The following is a 16932-nucleotide window of genomic DNA, read 5'->3' as shown; positions in this document are numbered from 1 at the left end:
TGTTAAGGAATTTGTATGCCTGGATCTTTAGAGAAAAATAGATATATGCTTGAAGTTTCAATTGACATAAAAAGTATTTCTATACTTTGTGGGTAGATAATTGTTTATCCCATGTCTTCACTTTATCTGCTGAGGTGGACAATGTATTTTCTTCCTTTTTTCTTTTTTTAGGAATGTTATTGTACTTATAATAATTGGTATTAATTATTGAAAGCTGCCCTGAGTAATGTAAAAAGCACTAGAAGGACAGGATATAGATCCTTTCTATAAACAAGTAAAAAAATAACAACAGTGCAGTGCTCCATGTAGAAGAAGAAGAGTTTGGATTTGATATCCCGCTTTATCACTACCTGAAGGAGTCTCAAAGCGGCTAACATTCTCCTTTCCCTTCCTCCCTCACAACAAACACTCTGTGAGGTGAGTGGGGCTGAGAGACTTCAAAGAAGTGTGACTGGCCCAAGGTCACCCAACTGCATGTGGAGGAGCGGAGACTCGAACCTGGTTCCCCAGATTACGAGACTACTGCTCTTAACCACTACACCACACTGGCTACTGAGAAGTGAGTCCCACTATGTTCAATGGGGCTTACTCCCAAGTAAGTATGTACAGGATTGTAGCTTTAATCATGTTGGTGTTTTTTTAATGCTTTTTGGCAAAACTTCTTTAACAGATATATATATTGAAAGATGAATAATAGCATTATTGTTAAAATTATTAAAATCTCATAGTTGCATTTGTTTTTAATTGAACCATTAAATGTTTTGATTAACCCTCTAGAATATCAATAGATGCTACAGGGGGTGTCCAATGCCCCCATCTGACTTGTTCTGGGATTAGTTTTGACTGACATGGCTTAATGTTATGGACAAGATGCTTGCAGACATGCAGTCAACCCTTTGCTTCTTGGATCCCTGCCTCTCATGGCTGATAAAAGCTACTTCGGTGGAGGGGTTGAAAGGGTGTTCTAAGGTATGGGGAAATCAGCACTGGGGGTGGAGGAGAAAGCTGGATCTATACATTCTGCACTTTCCTAAACAATATGCGAACTGAAACACAACCATTCTTTGAAATTCACAGTTTTCTGAATTATGTGGTGCAGTTCTCCAACCAAGCAAAGCATATAAAAATTCATATAGTAGATATTAGTGAAAATAACACGTAAAAATGTGTTAATTGTTTGCAAAAATGTTTCTATTAGTCAAAAACGCACATAAAATGTGTTTATTATGAGAATTTGCACTAAAATAATGGATTTTCAGAATATATTTTTCACTAATATTCCCGTTTTGGAGAAGCTTTTGAAGCTTTTGAAGAGCAGTGGTGGCACAACCACAGGAATTCTTGGAGAACATCAGTTATCTTGACCCATTCCAATCTGAGTTCAGGTCTGGTTTGGGGACTAAATTGGCCAATTCCATTTTTTTTAATTTTTTTGTTAATGTTGTGAGTGAATACTGATTGCCTTCACTGGCTCAATACCAATTATATTCACTGAATTGATGTGCATCTTGTGCCTGGGAAGAAAATGAGGATAGTGGCAGTTTCTGATTCTTTTTCCGATGGAATTCTCTGACATCCCTCAGTAGCACCCACTCTCTGGAATACACACCTCCTATAAATTAGGATGATGCCAACCATTTGTTATTTAAGGCATATCCTTAAGACTTTTTTTTTTTTAAAAAAAAGACTTTATCAGGGTAGTATTGTTGGATATTGCTCCTGTTGGTTTTACAAATGGATTTAATGGATTTTTCTATTGTCTGAACGTCACATTTTTTTATTTATTCCTTTTTTTGTACACTGCTGTTCAAATATTTTCAAATGTTGGGCGGTTTATAAATTCTTCAAAGGAATGGATGAATACCACTCTATATATCATTTTACCAGGTTATAGTTGGTACATGGTGGAATTATCCTTTTAACAGTAACATACTAGGTTCACAGATAGGAGTATGGAGGCTATATCTCGGCTTGTTTTTGTTTTTTTGTTTTAAGAGAACCTTTTATCAGTTGACAGATTCCTTGGTTTTTTATACCCTTTGCCATCTCTCTTTCCTTCTTCCTTTCTTTCTACCATCTTGGCGTGTCAAAACAAAAGCAACAATCCACTAATTGTTAGCGATTCAAGTAAACATTCTACTGGGAAGAATTTGCTTTATAATTGTTCTTTTGTTATCTGTTTGAAAACCCTGCCAAAACGCAAGAGAAGGGGGAATCGGAGGGGGAAGTTACTCAATGGAAGGCTGGTTACATTATTTACTGCACCGATCAGCCATTGGGTGTGTGTCTACAAAGGTGCATCTGATTATTTTGGTGTACAGTGAGTTCAATAATAACTGGCAGCTGAACATGGACCTTAGGACGGGGACCTAGTCCACATATTCTTGTTCACAGCAGCTGGTTCTGCATCAGCATCTGCTTGCATTTATCCATTTATCGTGAGGTTGGCCTGATCCATTTTGAGAACACGAGCAAAACAGAGTGTGCTGATGGACATGCCAACCTATTTTTTTATATATGAACGGCCATATAGAGGAAAGGCACCTCAATGGCATAGCATATGCTTTGTGTGGAAAAGATCCTAGATTCTTCCCCAGCATCTGTAGGTCAGGGTGGGGGAAACTCTAAATCAGGAGCCTGTAGACCAGGGGTGTCAGACCTGTGGCACTCATCATGCTGCTGGACTACAGTTCCCATCATGTTTGACCATTGGCTGTGCTGGCAAGAGCTGTGAAGAGCTGGAGTCCAAAAACATTTGGTGTCATGGACTGGCTGGATTCAGAGGAATGGTGGGAGGCACCAGTTGGGCAACCGCCAAGAGAAGAAGGCTGAAAGCCGAGGACTTGGTGGTGCAACAACATTGGGTGGTCAGAGGAAGAAGAGGGAGAAGATTGGGAGGAAGAGGTGTCAGAAGCTGAAGGGCTAACAGGGTTTAGTGAGCAGGGAGAGGTGTCCAGAAGCAGAAGCAGGAGAGGAGGGCTACCAAAAGGCAGAGTCAGGCTGGTGAGGAAGCCACAGGGGTCTGCTGCAGCAAACTCCCCTCCCCACTGGTCTCCCAGGACTAGGAGAGATATGAAGTGAGAAGAGGAAAGGCAGGCGTGCAGTTAGAGTCTCAGACTGCTTGGATAGCACCTGGGAGAGGAGGAGACTTAGGCAGTTGTGGGAAGGAAGAGACTGTCTGTCTCCACAACTGCCTCACAGGGGCAAAACCTACTAGGAAGAGTTGCTGTGCTCATTAGGCCAAGCATCCCTGAGCAGACCTTGTTTCTTCTAATAAAGAGTTAGCTTCACTTGCTCTGTGTGATTTATTGCTGGCTTGCTCCTGACATTTGAAGGGCCAAAGTTTCCCCTTCCCTTCTGCAGACAGCTCTAAACTAGATAGGCCAGCAGCAATAAACAATGTGGTGCCTTGGATACATACTGCCAATCATTATGGACATCATCTGACTCACTATGAGGAGGCTTTCTATGTTCCTATGACTCTACTCATTTCTAGTCTAAGCAACACCTTTCTATGCTCTTAAGTTTAGTTCTTTAATACTATGTTAGAAGGTATAGAACATGAACCTCACAAGAAATCTACGACGCTATTGACATTATCTCCATTGCCCTGAAAGCTTCCATATACAGATGTGCTGTTAGTGAAGTCAGTTAACAGTAAACTGTCAAATCCAATCAAATAGATGAATGGTGTTGCCCTATGGATGTTAACTCAGAAGTGTAATTAAGTTCCACAAAGCTTACTCTCAAGTAAGTGTGCATAGGATTACAGTCTTACACCTCGTACTTATCTCAGAGTAATCCCTGTTGAACACAATGGTACTTCAGATCAGGCATGCGTAGGATTGCACCGCTAGCCATCTATTCCATTTGCAATCAAGGAAGTACATGGCTGTAAGCGCCCACCCACATGTCTCTAAAAGTACCAACAATGGGAAGGGCTCCGTTCCAGGAGCTGCATTATTAAGTACCTGTCCAGATGGACATCTCCCTCATTGAGTTTATGTATCTCCCGCAAAGAAGTTCTCTAATGTGTGCTTCAAGGGTCTCATTATATTACATCAGATAATATCTCATATTAATGCTAAATGACAGCCACATAATGATGCATATGAAATACTAAAGATACTTGAGAAGCCTTATCACAGTTTTTTATTTAATTGCTTTCGACTTATAACAATAGGGATGTACTGGGCTGTGGAAGAACAGCACAAGCCCAAACAACAGACGATGTATCTATTATCTCACTTCCATGAAGGTCATCGACCTATGACAGTTGGAGTAGCAGAAACATTAGAAATCATGTGCAATTTAATCTTTACACAAATAAAGGAAAAGTATCACAATGCTTGAATAATGAAGAGTCTCTCGCAGAAAAAAGAAAAGTCTGTCCCTGAGGATATTCTTCATTTTCTTTCCTGAGCCATTCACACTATGAGATTCACTCACTCTGCTGACACACGTATTAATAGTATTTTGGCTGGGAGAGTGTAGATGTTCTAAAGTGATTGCAAAGTGCAGCTGTGACTCAGTTCTCCTTTCATTCATTCATTACTTCACCATGTCAACTCTGGGAGACTATTGTTCGCCGAAAAACTGTCATCTTGATTGAAATTAACTGGGTTTTTTCCGCTCCTATTTCAAGGCAAGAGTGTTTTTGTGTTCCCTGCTTTCCAGACCATTCTGGATTAATCTTTGAAGAGTGTCAGGGATGCAAAAAGAGAAGAAGCCAGAGCTCTAAATGGACAGAAAGTGGATTTTTAAGAAAGAAAGAAAGAAAGAAAGAAAGAAAGAAAGAAAGAAAGAAAGAAAGAAAGAAAGAAAGAGGAATCCATTCTGATAGAAGAGCAATGACAAGAATACAACTTTTATGTGTCAGGCCTTATGGAGAAAAGGACTGTCTGAAGTCAGATAGACCGTAGTGGTCAACTCCATCCATAAAGCACATTGGGTACATTCTTTGGATTTCAGCCAGCCTTGCTCATGAAAGTTAATGAAATAAAATAAATTTAAAATAAGCAGTCAGGAGTAGGTTAATCATTATGCTAAAATAACTGTAGAACAGCAAGTAGAACAGCTATATCTTTGTTGAGGCTGCCTCATCAGGAGTAGTTTATGTTGTGTGTTTTTTGGTAATTTGGTTTAAGAATAAAATGAGAATTCCCTCAATGCCTAGATCTAGATTTGTGGCATGAATTCGTTGGAGAGTGGGCTAGAGCAGATATTTAAGCACACAAAACATGAAGCATGAAAATATAGGCTGTTAGACCTTTAAAATAACCCTTTCTAAGTTTCTTCCAAAGTACCACACATTTGGTAACAATGATTTAATTACACACTTTTCAAATGTCAAATTCATGTGCTTTTCCATACAGCAGTTTAACTTAGGTTACAAAAATGGTAAATGTTTCTACGTTGTGTGTATAAAAATACAAAGATGGCTTGCTAAAGCCATTTGGTCTGGACTTGGAGCGACCAGCCCAGTCATCTTTACTGGTCGGTTACATGGTGGAAAAGAGAGAGAACCGGTTCTCCCAAGGGGAGGGTGTGTGACTTGACAAGACACCTTACTCTATAGTCTTAACCCCTTCATGCTTTAATTAGAGTTAAGCATGTTGGTGATATGAGTAATGCAGTAATTCATGCTCTGGTAATATCCTGTTGAGACTACCATAATGTGGTACTAACCTTGAAAAGGTTTCAAGGCTTCCATTAGTGTGTTTATAAAAAGGAAAAAAATTGTTTCTGAGCTCAGCTGGTGTTGCAAATTCATAAAGCAGGAATAAGGAACCTGTGGCCCTGAAGATGTTGCTGGACTACAGTTCTCATCATCCACTTGCCATATTCACAGAGGTCAATGAGAGTTGGCTGTGCATCAACACCTGGAAGGAGAAAGGTTGCCCATTGTTGCATTTAACTCCTTCATCGTTTGGGACCCAGGGCCTTAAGAAGAGCCACCTTCTCAAATGTCAACCTGTTCTGGTGTTAAGCTCGTCCATCAGAGATGAAGCAGGTAGCAATAGTGGGGAGAGCATTTTCATCAGTACCATGCAGGTTGTGGAACTCCCTTCCCAGGAAAACTCACCCAGTGGCCCCTTGAATTTAATTTTAAAGAATAACACTTGAAAGGTGTTTGTTTTATCTTAAAGGTAAAGGTAAAGTTTGAGGTTTTAAAAATATTTTCCCCTGGAATTTGGGTAGTAGAAGAGACACAGAAGTATAGCCAGGGCCACAGAAACCACCTTGTGCCTACTGTCTCCACTACTTCAAAGGTTTTTTTGTGGTGGTTAGGCGGGGGAAGAGACATTTTTAAACAACTGCTCAGTTTGTCCATCAGCTGTGTTAAAATTCTGTATGTGTCCACGTGTACTCAAGTTGGATAGCTAGTGGAATTCTAGTTCTTATCATGATTAAACTTGTGTCTCTGTTGGGTAGTGGCAGGCACACACTATCAGACCCAAGCTGGGCTTTGTCGCTACATGACTTGATCCTAGAGTCGAAGATCTTCACATTAGACTAAAGCCTGAAACTAACACAAAACAGGATTAAGAGAGTTTGCATTTCAGGGAGGAGTGTAGCAATGGTGTGACTTATGTTTTAACCTCCATTGGCCCCTTCACTATGCATTTTTGTTCTGTTTTGCCTTGATGGTTGTTACAGTGAAGCCTAATGCATTTATGATCATGCGGATAGTGAAGCTGTAGAGTTGAGTCAATGCTGCAGGTTCTAATAGTTGGTGTAGCTTATCTAGTTTTATCTTAAAGGTAAAGGTAAAGGGACCCCTGACCATTAGGTCCAGTCGTGGCCGACTCTGGGGTTGCAGCGCTCCTCTTGCTTTATTGGCCAAGGGAGCCGGCATACAGCTTCCAGGTCATGTGGCCAGCATGACTAAGCCGCTTCTGGCGAACCAGAGCAGCGCACGGAAACTTGCACTTTGAGGTGCTTTCGAACTGCTAGGTTGGCAGGAGCTGGGACCGAGCAACAGGAGCTCACCCCGTTGGGGGGATTCGAACTGCCGACCTTCTTATCAGCAAGCCCTAGGCTCTGTGGTTTAACCCACAGTGCCACCCGCATCCCTTGTTTTATCTTATCCTGCGGTTAAATCATTTCATATTAATGTGAGTAGTTGACATTAGTTGTTGAATGTATGCTTGTTTTATTGATGGTGTGTTAATGTATATACTTTTGTTTTGTTTTGTTACTGTTGCCCAAATTTATTTTGTGAGCCATTAAGGCCTAGATTTTATGAAGAGCAATACAAAAAAACAGCCTAAATTAAGAGAGGGGGAAAGTATGCCCCAAAGTAGCTTGGAGGAGCTAGAGAGAGGAGCCTACGAATGGGGAGGGCATTAATTATCTTGCTGGCATTCTTCTCTCTCCTTTTGGTGCATTTATGACCACAGAGGATCTGAACATTTCCCCTTAGAATATTTATTTAGAAAGTCATGGGGGGGAAATGTGCTGGAGAAAACAAATGGCTCTTTAGGAGAGCTCTGTTTCAGAGTGTTTGAGAAGCCACTTCATCCTCCATCTGCATCTGTGTTTGCTTATGAATAAAGAAAACAGTGGTTTAATTCCTTCCAAATCTTTTAAGTGCTAAACTAATCAGTTAAACTTTAAATAATAAACTATAATGCAGGAGTTCAGGGGTTGACCTATTTTGGGTATTGGCATGCATAGATATTAAGGATTTCTATGGAGTTAAGTGAAGTATAATGCCTATACTTTATAGCCGAGAAAGATTTAGCCCAACCTGCTTTTTCCTTATCTTATCTGCATTCTAAATCTTATATAAGAATGACATTAATCATAAAATATGAGTAAATAATACTTTAATACCTCTCATCTTAATCCTATTGGACACATGTTCCCTGGCTCATTAGATATAGTTAAGTAGGTTTTATTTGTGACAAAATACATTTTATGCAAAATTTCATCTTTCTTCAGAATTTGAGCCCGTGTTCCACTTGCATAATCAGTGCAGGATCAATTTGAACTAGCCATGCCAAGCACAGTTAAAAAGCTTGTATGGATATGAGAAACATGCTCGTCTTCCTGGATCTACTTTGCATCGGAGTGAGTGATACTTTTCAAGTCTTAATTACAATTGTTCATTAACCCAGAGTCAAGTGCATTTTTCCAAAACCTCTCCTAGAACATGAAGCACAAAATATTCCTCAAGAGCATTATTAAGCTACAAAGCAGCCTTCTCCAACCTGGTGCCCTTCAGACAGTGGCGTAGCGTGGGTTGCCAGCACCCAGGGCAAGGCAAGTAATTTGCGCCCCCTAACCCGTGGATTTTAGTAGGGGCAGAGAGCTGCGAGTGCGAGCGCCCCCCCAGATGTTGCGCCCGGTGCGGCCGGCCCCCCTGCACACCCACGCTACACCACTGCCTTCAGATATTTTGGATTACAATTCCCAAGGCCATGCTAGTTGGGACTGATGGACGTTATAGTCCAAGAATAATAATAATAATAATAATAATAATAATAATAATAATAATAATAATATAATAATAATAATAATAATAATAATAATAATAATAATAATAATAATAATTTATTATTTATACCCCGCCCATCTGGCTGGGCCTCCCCAGCCACTCTGGGCGGCTTCCATAAAAACCAAAAATACAGTAAAATCACACGTTAAAAACTTCCCTGAACAGGGCTGCCTTAAGATGTCTTCTGAATGTCAGGTAGTTGTTTATTGCTTTGACATCTGCTGGAAGGGCGTTCCACAGGGTGGGCGCCACTACCGAGAAGGCCCTCTACCTGGTTCCCTGTAGCTTTGCTTCTCCCAATGAGGGAACCGCCAGAAGGCCCTCGGCGCTGGACCTCAGCGTCCGGGCAGAATGATGGGGGTGGAGACGCTCCTTCAGGTATACTGGACCGAGGCCGTTTAGGGCTTTAAAGGTCAGCACCAACACTTTGAATTGTGCTCGGAAACATACTGGGAGCCAATGTAGGTCTTTCAAGACCGGTGTTATATGGTCTCGGCGGCCGCTCCCAGTCACCAGTCTAGCTGCCACATTCTGGATTAGTTGTAGTTTCCGAGTCACCTTCAAAGGTAGCCCCACGTAGAGTGCATTGCAGTAGTCCAAGCGGGAGATAACCAGAGCATGCACCACTCTGGCGAGACAGTCCGCAGGCAGATAGGGTCTCAGCCTACGTACCAGATGGAGCTGGTAAACAGCTGCCCTGGACACAGATTTGACCTGTGCCTCCATGGACAGCTGTGAGTCCAAAATGACTCCCAGGCTGCGCACCTGGTCCTTCAGGGGCACAGTTACCCCATTCAGGACCAGGGAATCCTCCACACCTGCCCGCCTCCTGTCCCCCAGAAACAGTACTTCTGTCTTGTCAGGATTCAACCTCAATCTGTTAGCCGCCATCCATCCTCCAACCGCCTCCAGACACTCACACAGGACCTTCACTGCCCTCACTGGTTCTGATTTAAAAGAGAGGTAGAGCTGGGTATCATCTGCATACTGATGAACACCCAGCCCAAACCTCCTGATGATCTCTCCCAGCGGCTGCATGTAGATGTTGAAAAGCATGGGGGAGAGGACAGAACCCTGAGGCACCCCACAAATGAGAGCCCAGGGGTCTGAACACTCATCCCCCACCACCACTTTCTGAACACAGCCCAGGAGGAAGGAGCGGAACCACTGTAGGACAGTGCCCCCAGCTCCCAGCCCCTCAAGATGGTCCAGAAGGATGTTATGGTCGATGGTATCAAACGCCGCTGAGAGATCCAGCAGAACTAGGAAACAGCTCTCACCTTTGTCCCTAGCCCGCCGGAGTTCATCAACCAGTGCGACCAAGGCAGTTTCAGTCCCATGATGAGGCCTGAATCCCGACTGGAAGGGATCCAAATGGTCCGCTTCTTCCAGGCGTGCCTGGAGTTGTTCGGCAACCGCTCGCTCTATCACCTTGCCCAAGAATGGAAGATTTGAGACTGGGCGATAGTTGGCCATTGTGGCCGCATCTAAAGATGGTTTTTTAAGAAGCGGTTTAATAACCACCTCTTTCAGTGGGTCTGGGAAGGCTCCCTCACGGAGGGAAGCATTCACCACCCCACGAAGCCCATCGCCCAGTCTTTCCCGGCTAGCTTTTATAAGCCAGGATGGGCAAGGATCCAGGAGACAGGTGGTTGGACAATGCCTGATTTACTGTCTCCCTGATCTGGAGGATGTCCTTATTTCATGTCCCCTGTGTAGAACGTCTTTGCTCAATGGGAATGAAGCTGTCAAGCAAGCAGTTGGCTTGCACTAATGCTTTGTAATAATAGATGTGATTAAATACAAGGTACCAAAACTTGGGCTACAATAACTCTCCAAATGTATTTTAAATATAATACCGGTAAATATTTAATTTTATAGCTAAGCAACTGGCATGTTGATCCTAAATATTTGAGCTGAACACCCTGATGTAACACAATCATCATGTTAGCTGGTTGTTAAGCATTTATGTTTCAGTCATCTTAAACATTCATGTTATTGGCATAGCAAGTCTTAGGGATCAAGTTGTTTGAAGTACAAGTTAGGAAATTGTACAAGACTTTAATGCTCATAATTTGCAAATCACTTACAGAACAGCAATATGGTGATGTTTAACAGAACACCATTATTTCTAGACTACATACGGATAACATCATAATTTTGTCTCCAAATGGGGTAAGGAGTAGTCAGAGAAGACTATTTAGATAATCAGAGATTTGGATGATTTGGCATTCACTTAAAATATTTTTACACTTCATATGATTTTTATGGTGGTGTGTAAAATTTATTTCTGCGCCTTAGAACTACCCTAATGCAAATATACCGAAAATAATGGAAAGTCTGAAGAAGCAATCATGAAATTCAGATGAAGCTAGACAAAACAATGTGTAGCTCTTACCACAATATTAGTTCCTACAGCCACCTATGATCTACAAATGCTTGGAAAGTCCCCCATTTTGGAAGGCACAACAAGTATTCTGTTTTCCATTCAGAGTCAAACCCCCCCTCCCCAAATGACACAGACACACATGCCATACAACTAGTTCCTAATATCCATGGGATATTAGGTCATAAGGGCACCTTGAACTGCTAAACTCTCAATTTCAGTCATTCAGTAGCCCCCAGTGAAGAGCCACCAGGAAAGCATGAAACACAGATGTCTACAGATATGGGTCTGCTCCCAAGCAAGCCCTGACTCCAGAGGCTGGTCTTAGTAGTTAGAACTTGAAGGTCAGAGGCCCAAATATTTGTCATCATTAGTTCAATAGTGATCTCCTCTTCTGTTCCTTGTGTGCAGAGCCTGACTTCTGACTTAACCCATAGGTTGTTCCAATGAGCTCCATCTATTGCTTCCCACCTGCTCCTATCTTTGATGGCAGCCATTCTTCAATGCTACTCCCAGTCCAATGTGACAACAGGGTTTTTGGATCTGTGTTTCTCAAATAGGAGCTTCAGAAGCTTGTTGGCAAACCACTTTGGGAACGAATGAAGGTTTCAAAATACCTTTGTGAGATGATATGGAGGCTGCTGTTCAAAAGTCAAAATCTCACTCCCTATGCCCATGCTCTTGATCATAGCTTAAGGCACCTTTGGAAGGGCAGGGTATAAATACAATACATCATCATCAAGATTATTACATCTCAGGTCCACTTCCAAAGAAGCAGGGAACAACAACGGGCACACAGATGTATTTAGAGCATCCGTCAAAAGCTTTTGCTTCTTTTATACATCAAGCATTTGTCCAGCCCTGAAGAAACCCAGCGATGTCACGGGTCATCAGTGTATCTCATGGAAGTAGGTTATGCAGACAAAGTTAATGCTACACAGAAAGCAGAAAACTTTATCATGATATTAGCCACAGAACTATCCTTGTGGCCTGTCTCTTCTGAACTAGGTCAGTGTGGTACAAATGCACCAGTAGAGCCAATCTGGCACTCCTGCCAGTGGGTTTGTGCTGTGTTGTCCTCCCCATTGCCTTGCCCCTCACCCTCCTGGTAAGCAGCAGCAACTCAGCTATCAGGAGGTTGGGTGAGCCCCACCATGCCATCTGCTACTGCCAACATCATTTAATACATTTGCTTTCTGAAAAGAAATAGCAGAAGCTCATCACTGGCCCTTGATGTACCTGCATACCTGCACAAGCCACAACTTGGAAATGAGGGTGACTATTAGGCTCTTTGTCACAGCTTTTTGAAAAAGAAAAGTTATCATGGCTAAACCAGAGGAGTGGACACTCCCAAAGTCACATCCTCTGTTATTGAAATGGGAAGCTTAAATATTTCCGGATAAAAAAGTAATATGTACAGCTTAAAAAAAACACCAGTATCACATGCTTCTTAGAGAAAAGCTAAAGAAGATTTTATGGAAAAGAATGGGGGATGTAATTTCTTTTGTTTAAAAAAATCATAAGCAAAAGAACTGAATTTAATCTAATATCACTTCTAAAGCCTGACATAATCTTCTGTAGCTTTTGGGAAGTACCTAGGGCCAAAGGGATGATCCTGAATTAGCATAGCATACAAATCAGCTTTTTGATTTTTATCAGATTATCTGCAGTGCTGGCTAATGCGGATGCATTCTGAAACATGACACAAACACATTGCTAAGCTTCATATCTCTGCCATGTAAAACACCCTCAACGTGTGTCTTAATTATTTTAACAAGATAAAGTATGCTACTTCTGCATGAATAATATTATCAGAATTACATTAAATCTCTCCATTTATTATCTCTAATGCTACTTAAAGGAGAAGTTAATAGAGTAATTCATTCTTGCAGAATGACCTTGGTCACTAGTACATGATGTTTCATATTCATTATGCTGAGCTAAGTGAGGGCTCTGTTATAATATCACTTAATTTATATTCTGAATAATGCTCTGGGGACAAGTTGCTCTTGTGCATTAGAGTCCTATCTAAATCACAATATTTGAAGACAAGTATGGAGAGTGCAGCAGATAACTATTAAAACAATGTGCTTGCCAATTCTAAGCATTGCTGGGGATTCAGAGAATAAAGCCTTGGGAATAATGATTTAAAAAGGTAAGGCACAGAGTAGTTTCTGCGGAAACAGCTCCTCCTTAAAAGAGTGGGCTCAATTTGCATTGGCATCAAACTGGTAACCACTCACCATCACTATTCATTTTCACATTCTCTCTAAAACATGGAGATATGTTAGGATTAGTGGTGTGAACTGAATGAACAGTTTACTTAATTAATCATCCACCTTTATTTCTCTGTCAACATATAAATAAATGTGCATGTTACAATAGAAATAAATAGATGTGTTTCGGGATCTATCGAAGGATATGCAATTTTGCAAACATGCAGTTTAATAAGTACTGTTCAAAGAAAATCAGTATTTTATTTTTCCAGCACCAAAATAGTTTCAGGAAATAAATAAAAACTTGTGTGCTGTTATTTCACAGCCCCACTGATTAAAATTTCAAGTAATTTACTAAGCAGAGCTTGCAACCCTACCTTGGCTACACTGTCATTGGCAATAACGTGGATTTTAAAGTTACTTTCACACTAATGTGTTTATCCTGTTTGTTTTCCCCCCACCACACAGCCACACTGACAAGGTTTGCTGAGGGTCAGCCTCTTCCCTTGTGATAACAGGATAAGGGTCCCATAAGTTAAGAGGGAGCAAGTCATCAGCCAAGAGCAGACCAAAAGCAATTAGTATGGCCAGACTAACACAAGCAAAGGTCAGGTTCTCAACATGGCATCCAGCAGACAGATGGGCCAGAAGAAAAGCAGCATAGTCCAGGCAGGCAAACAGTGAAGTTGTTTTTTTCTTTTTTTAAGAGACCATAACCTCTGTGAGCATGGTTGGTTGTGAGCAACTTCCAAGAGTCTATGATCTACACACAGTATTAAAAAACCTGGCCGTGAGCTACCCATTGTCAGAGTTGTAGAGCTTTCTTTAGGAAGCCAAAGTTGTTGAGCTTTTATATTTTATTTTATTTTATTGATTGTTTAATGGGGGTTCAAAGATCGACCAGGATTGACCAGGGACTTCCCCCGATAGACCAGTAGATCGTGATCGCCCTGTTGGGCAGCCCTGGTCATGAGCAAAGATCTTCTCATTATGAGACCACTTGCTCAGACAGAAGACCATATCCTAAGGCTTTATAGTCAGGTGGAGTAGGGTGACATGCTTTATGAGTTAGTTGGCTCCCTGAGTCACCTGACATTGTGTTGAGTCTACTGGTGAGGTTTGCAAGGATGCCCAAGTGGTTCCTCCAAGGAACATAATTCTGTCTACAATTGCTTTGGAAAACTTGATGGTGTAAGAAGCATGGTGTCAGAATCTAGCTGCCAGAAAACCTGCTTCAAGAAGCATGTGCCTTAAACACAATCACACAGAGAGAGAGATTGCAATCATCTGGTGAGAAACAAATATATTTTGACAAAGCCAGTTATTGTCCTTCAAATGCTGCTGCCTGATTTCCCACTCAGTACAGTCATACCTTGGATCTCAAAAGCCTTGGCTCCCGAACAAATCAGCTCCCGAACGATCGAAACCCAGAAGTAAGTGTTCCGGTTTTCGAACGATTTTCGGAAGCCAAACATCCGGCACAGCTTCCATGGCTTCCGATTAGCTGCAGGACGCTCCTGCAGCCAATCAGAAACTGTGTCTTGGTTTTTGAATGGTTCTGGGAATCAAATGGACTCCCAAAATGTATTATATTCGAGAACCAAGGTATGACTGTACTGCAAAAAGAAAAATCTGAGAAATTCCATTCCTTATGTTATCAGGAACTCCCATATGCAGCTTTCGGTGCCATTTTTGCAAATAGAGAGCTTCTATGTATTTCTGGGCTCCGTTCAATTCAGACTTTTCTGCACCATCCTATTTTTTAAAATGCATTTGCCAGACAATAGAGTAGCAGCAACAGTCATAGCAGTTACAGTAGTAGCAGTGGTCGTCATCATCATCAAATGTGTGATCAAATAAAATTTATATGTTGCATAAAAAAGAAAAAGAAAGAAAGAGAGGTTGGATAGCCTGCAGGCTTATAATCAATTTTTGTTATGGTCATTTAGCAGAGATACTCCTATTCGCCAGCACTCATGCCACCTAGTACAGTATTTTGTAATTAAGGAAATATAATTCGTTCCCATGTATATAAAGAAACTGATGCAATTACTGAGATGGAGAAAACACAAGCAGCACCCATAATCCTCTAATGGTCTATGCCAGACACCATTTTCCTTGGGGGAAGTGTTCTCTGAATGGTCACAAGTGGGGTTATCCTATTTTACTGAACATCCTGCCCAACTATTTCTGATGGTCATTAATCTTAAATTAAGTTTCACCCTGCTAAAGCTTTCATACATATAAATCAGCTCTTCTTCATTCCTCCAGTCACTGCTATGGACACAACAATTGTGCTTGTCTTACTGGCTATTGCCTGTGACAGGATCAGATGCTAAAATTCCATTTGGCAATTGTTAATTCTGAAAATCTGAGAGCAGAGTGAGAGAGATTATTTTCAGCCCAAAGGCCAAATTCCATTCTGCGAAACCTTCAGAGACCCATATGGAGGATAAAGCTATCAATGACTGCTAGTCATAATGGCGATGCTCAACTTCCACTGTGAGAGACAATATGCCTCAAAATACCAGCTGCTGGGAATCGCAGGTGGGCAGAGCGCTGTTGTGCTCAAACCTTTCTTGAGGCCTTCCCACTGGTATCTGCTTGGCCAACTGTGAAAACAGCATGCTAGACTAGTTGGGCTATTGGCCTGATCCAGGAGGTTCTTCTCATAGCAAATGCAAATTTCACATTGCTTTCTTCATTTCTCTTCTCTTTCATTTCTGAACTGGCAACCAATAAGGGCTTCAGCCAGAACCCTCAGAGGATCAGTTTCGGCCTTGAAAAGTCCCCGGTTGCCAGTTCCCAATGTAGATCTTTCTCTTCCCAGCCCTTTCTTTCGAATGTGGAGTTTCTCACAACTAAGCCCACTGTAGCATTTGTATGGCTAGCTTGAGGAGCAGCAACAGCAACTGCACTGGGAGTGTAATGAATGATCCTGGCAATTCTGTATAAAAGATATCTGAGTGTGTAGGATCCAAATGTCTCTGACTGATACATTATGATATATTACAATGCTGCTGACATGTCAAAGGACGTGATTTAGTAGTCACTGCTTATTTCAATTTACCCTTTTTGCGTTTTTAATTAGTAAATGAGTCCCACATGGTCAAATGATTAATTACACAATAATTCACTGCAGTACCTTCTTTCTTCTGTTGGAGTGGAAAGAACACAATATAGAGAAACCATTCGGAATATGGGCTGACATTATAAATTAGAGCCACACGTTCGCACCATTCTAGTTAAGGTTGTGTCACCACTTCCATTTAAAACAAGGCTCGCAAACACAAAAAAGCTTGGGTGGGGTTTTTTTTTTTTTAGGATGCTTAAAATTAGTCTGTAAAAATTCATTTCAATTTGGCAATCTGGGTATTACGAGATTCCACTTTCAGGCAGGTCTTCCTATCTGCCTGGGGAAGGAAACGAAACCAGTCAATTTGTAAGCAGAAAATATCAAATTGGACCTGTTTTGTAGATCTGTTTCTATTACAGGTTAATTTCGAAATTGGCATTTCGGTCAAACTATGAGAAAATCCCTTAAATCCAAAATTGGCTAGAAACTTTACTGACTTGAGGGGGATGTGTATACCAGCAATGCTGGATTCTATTTCTAACAGTTCAGTGTGTGACAATAGCTACTCACCCACATATATTGCTTCAGTATATTTAATACCAACTCAGAAGCACACTTAAAGCATCTTAACAGTATGTTGCAGCTGAACTCAGGCATTCAAATAGTTCAGATTGTTTTCCAGTCATTAGTCCATCGTACTAATGGGGTATATACAAAAAATAAAATAAAATTTTATGTATTAATTTTCTCA

This window comes from Podarcis gaigeae (genome assembly GCF_964106915.1).
Source record: "Podarcis gaigeae genome assembly, chromosome: 7".
Classification (NCBI taxonomy): domain Eukaryota; kingdom Metazoa; phylum Chordata; class Lepidosauria; order Squamata; family Lacertidae; genus Podarcis; species Podarcis gaigeae.
This window is presented reverse-complemented; position numbering follows the sequence as displayed.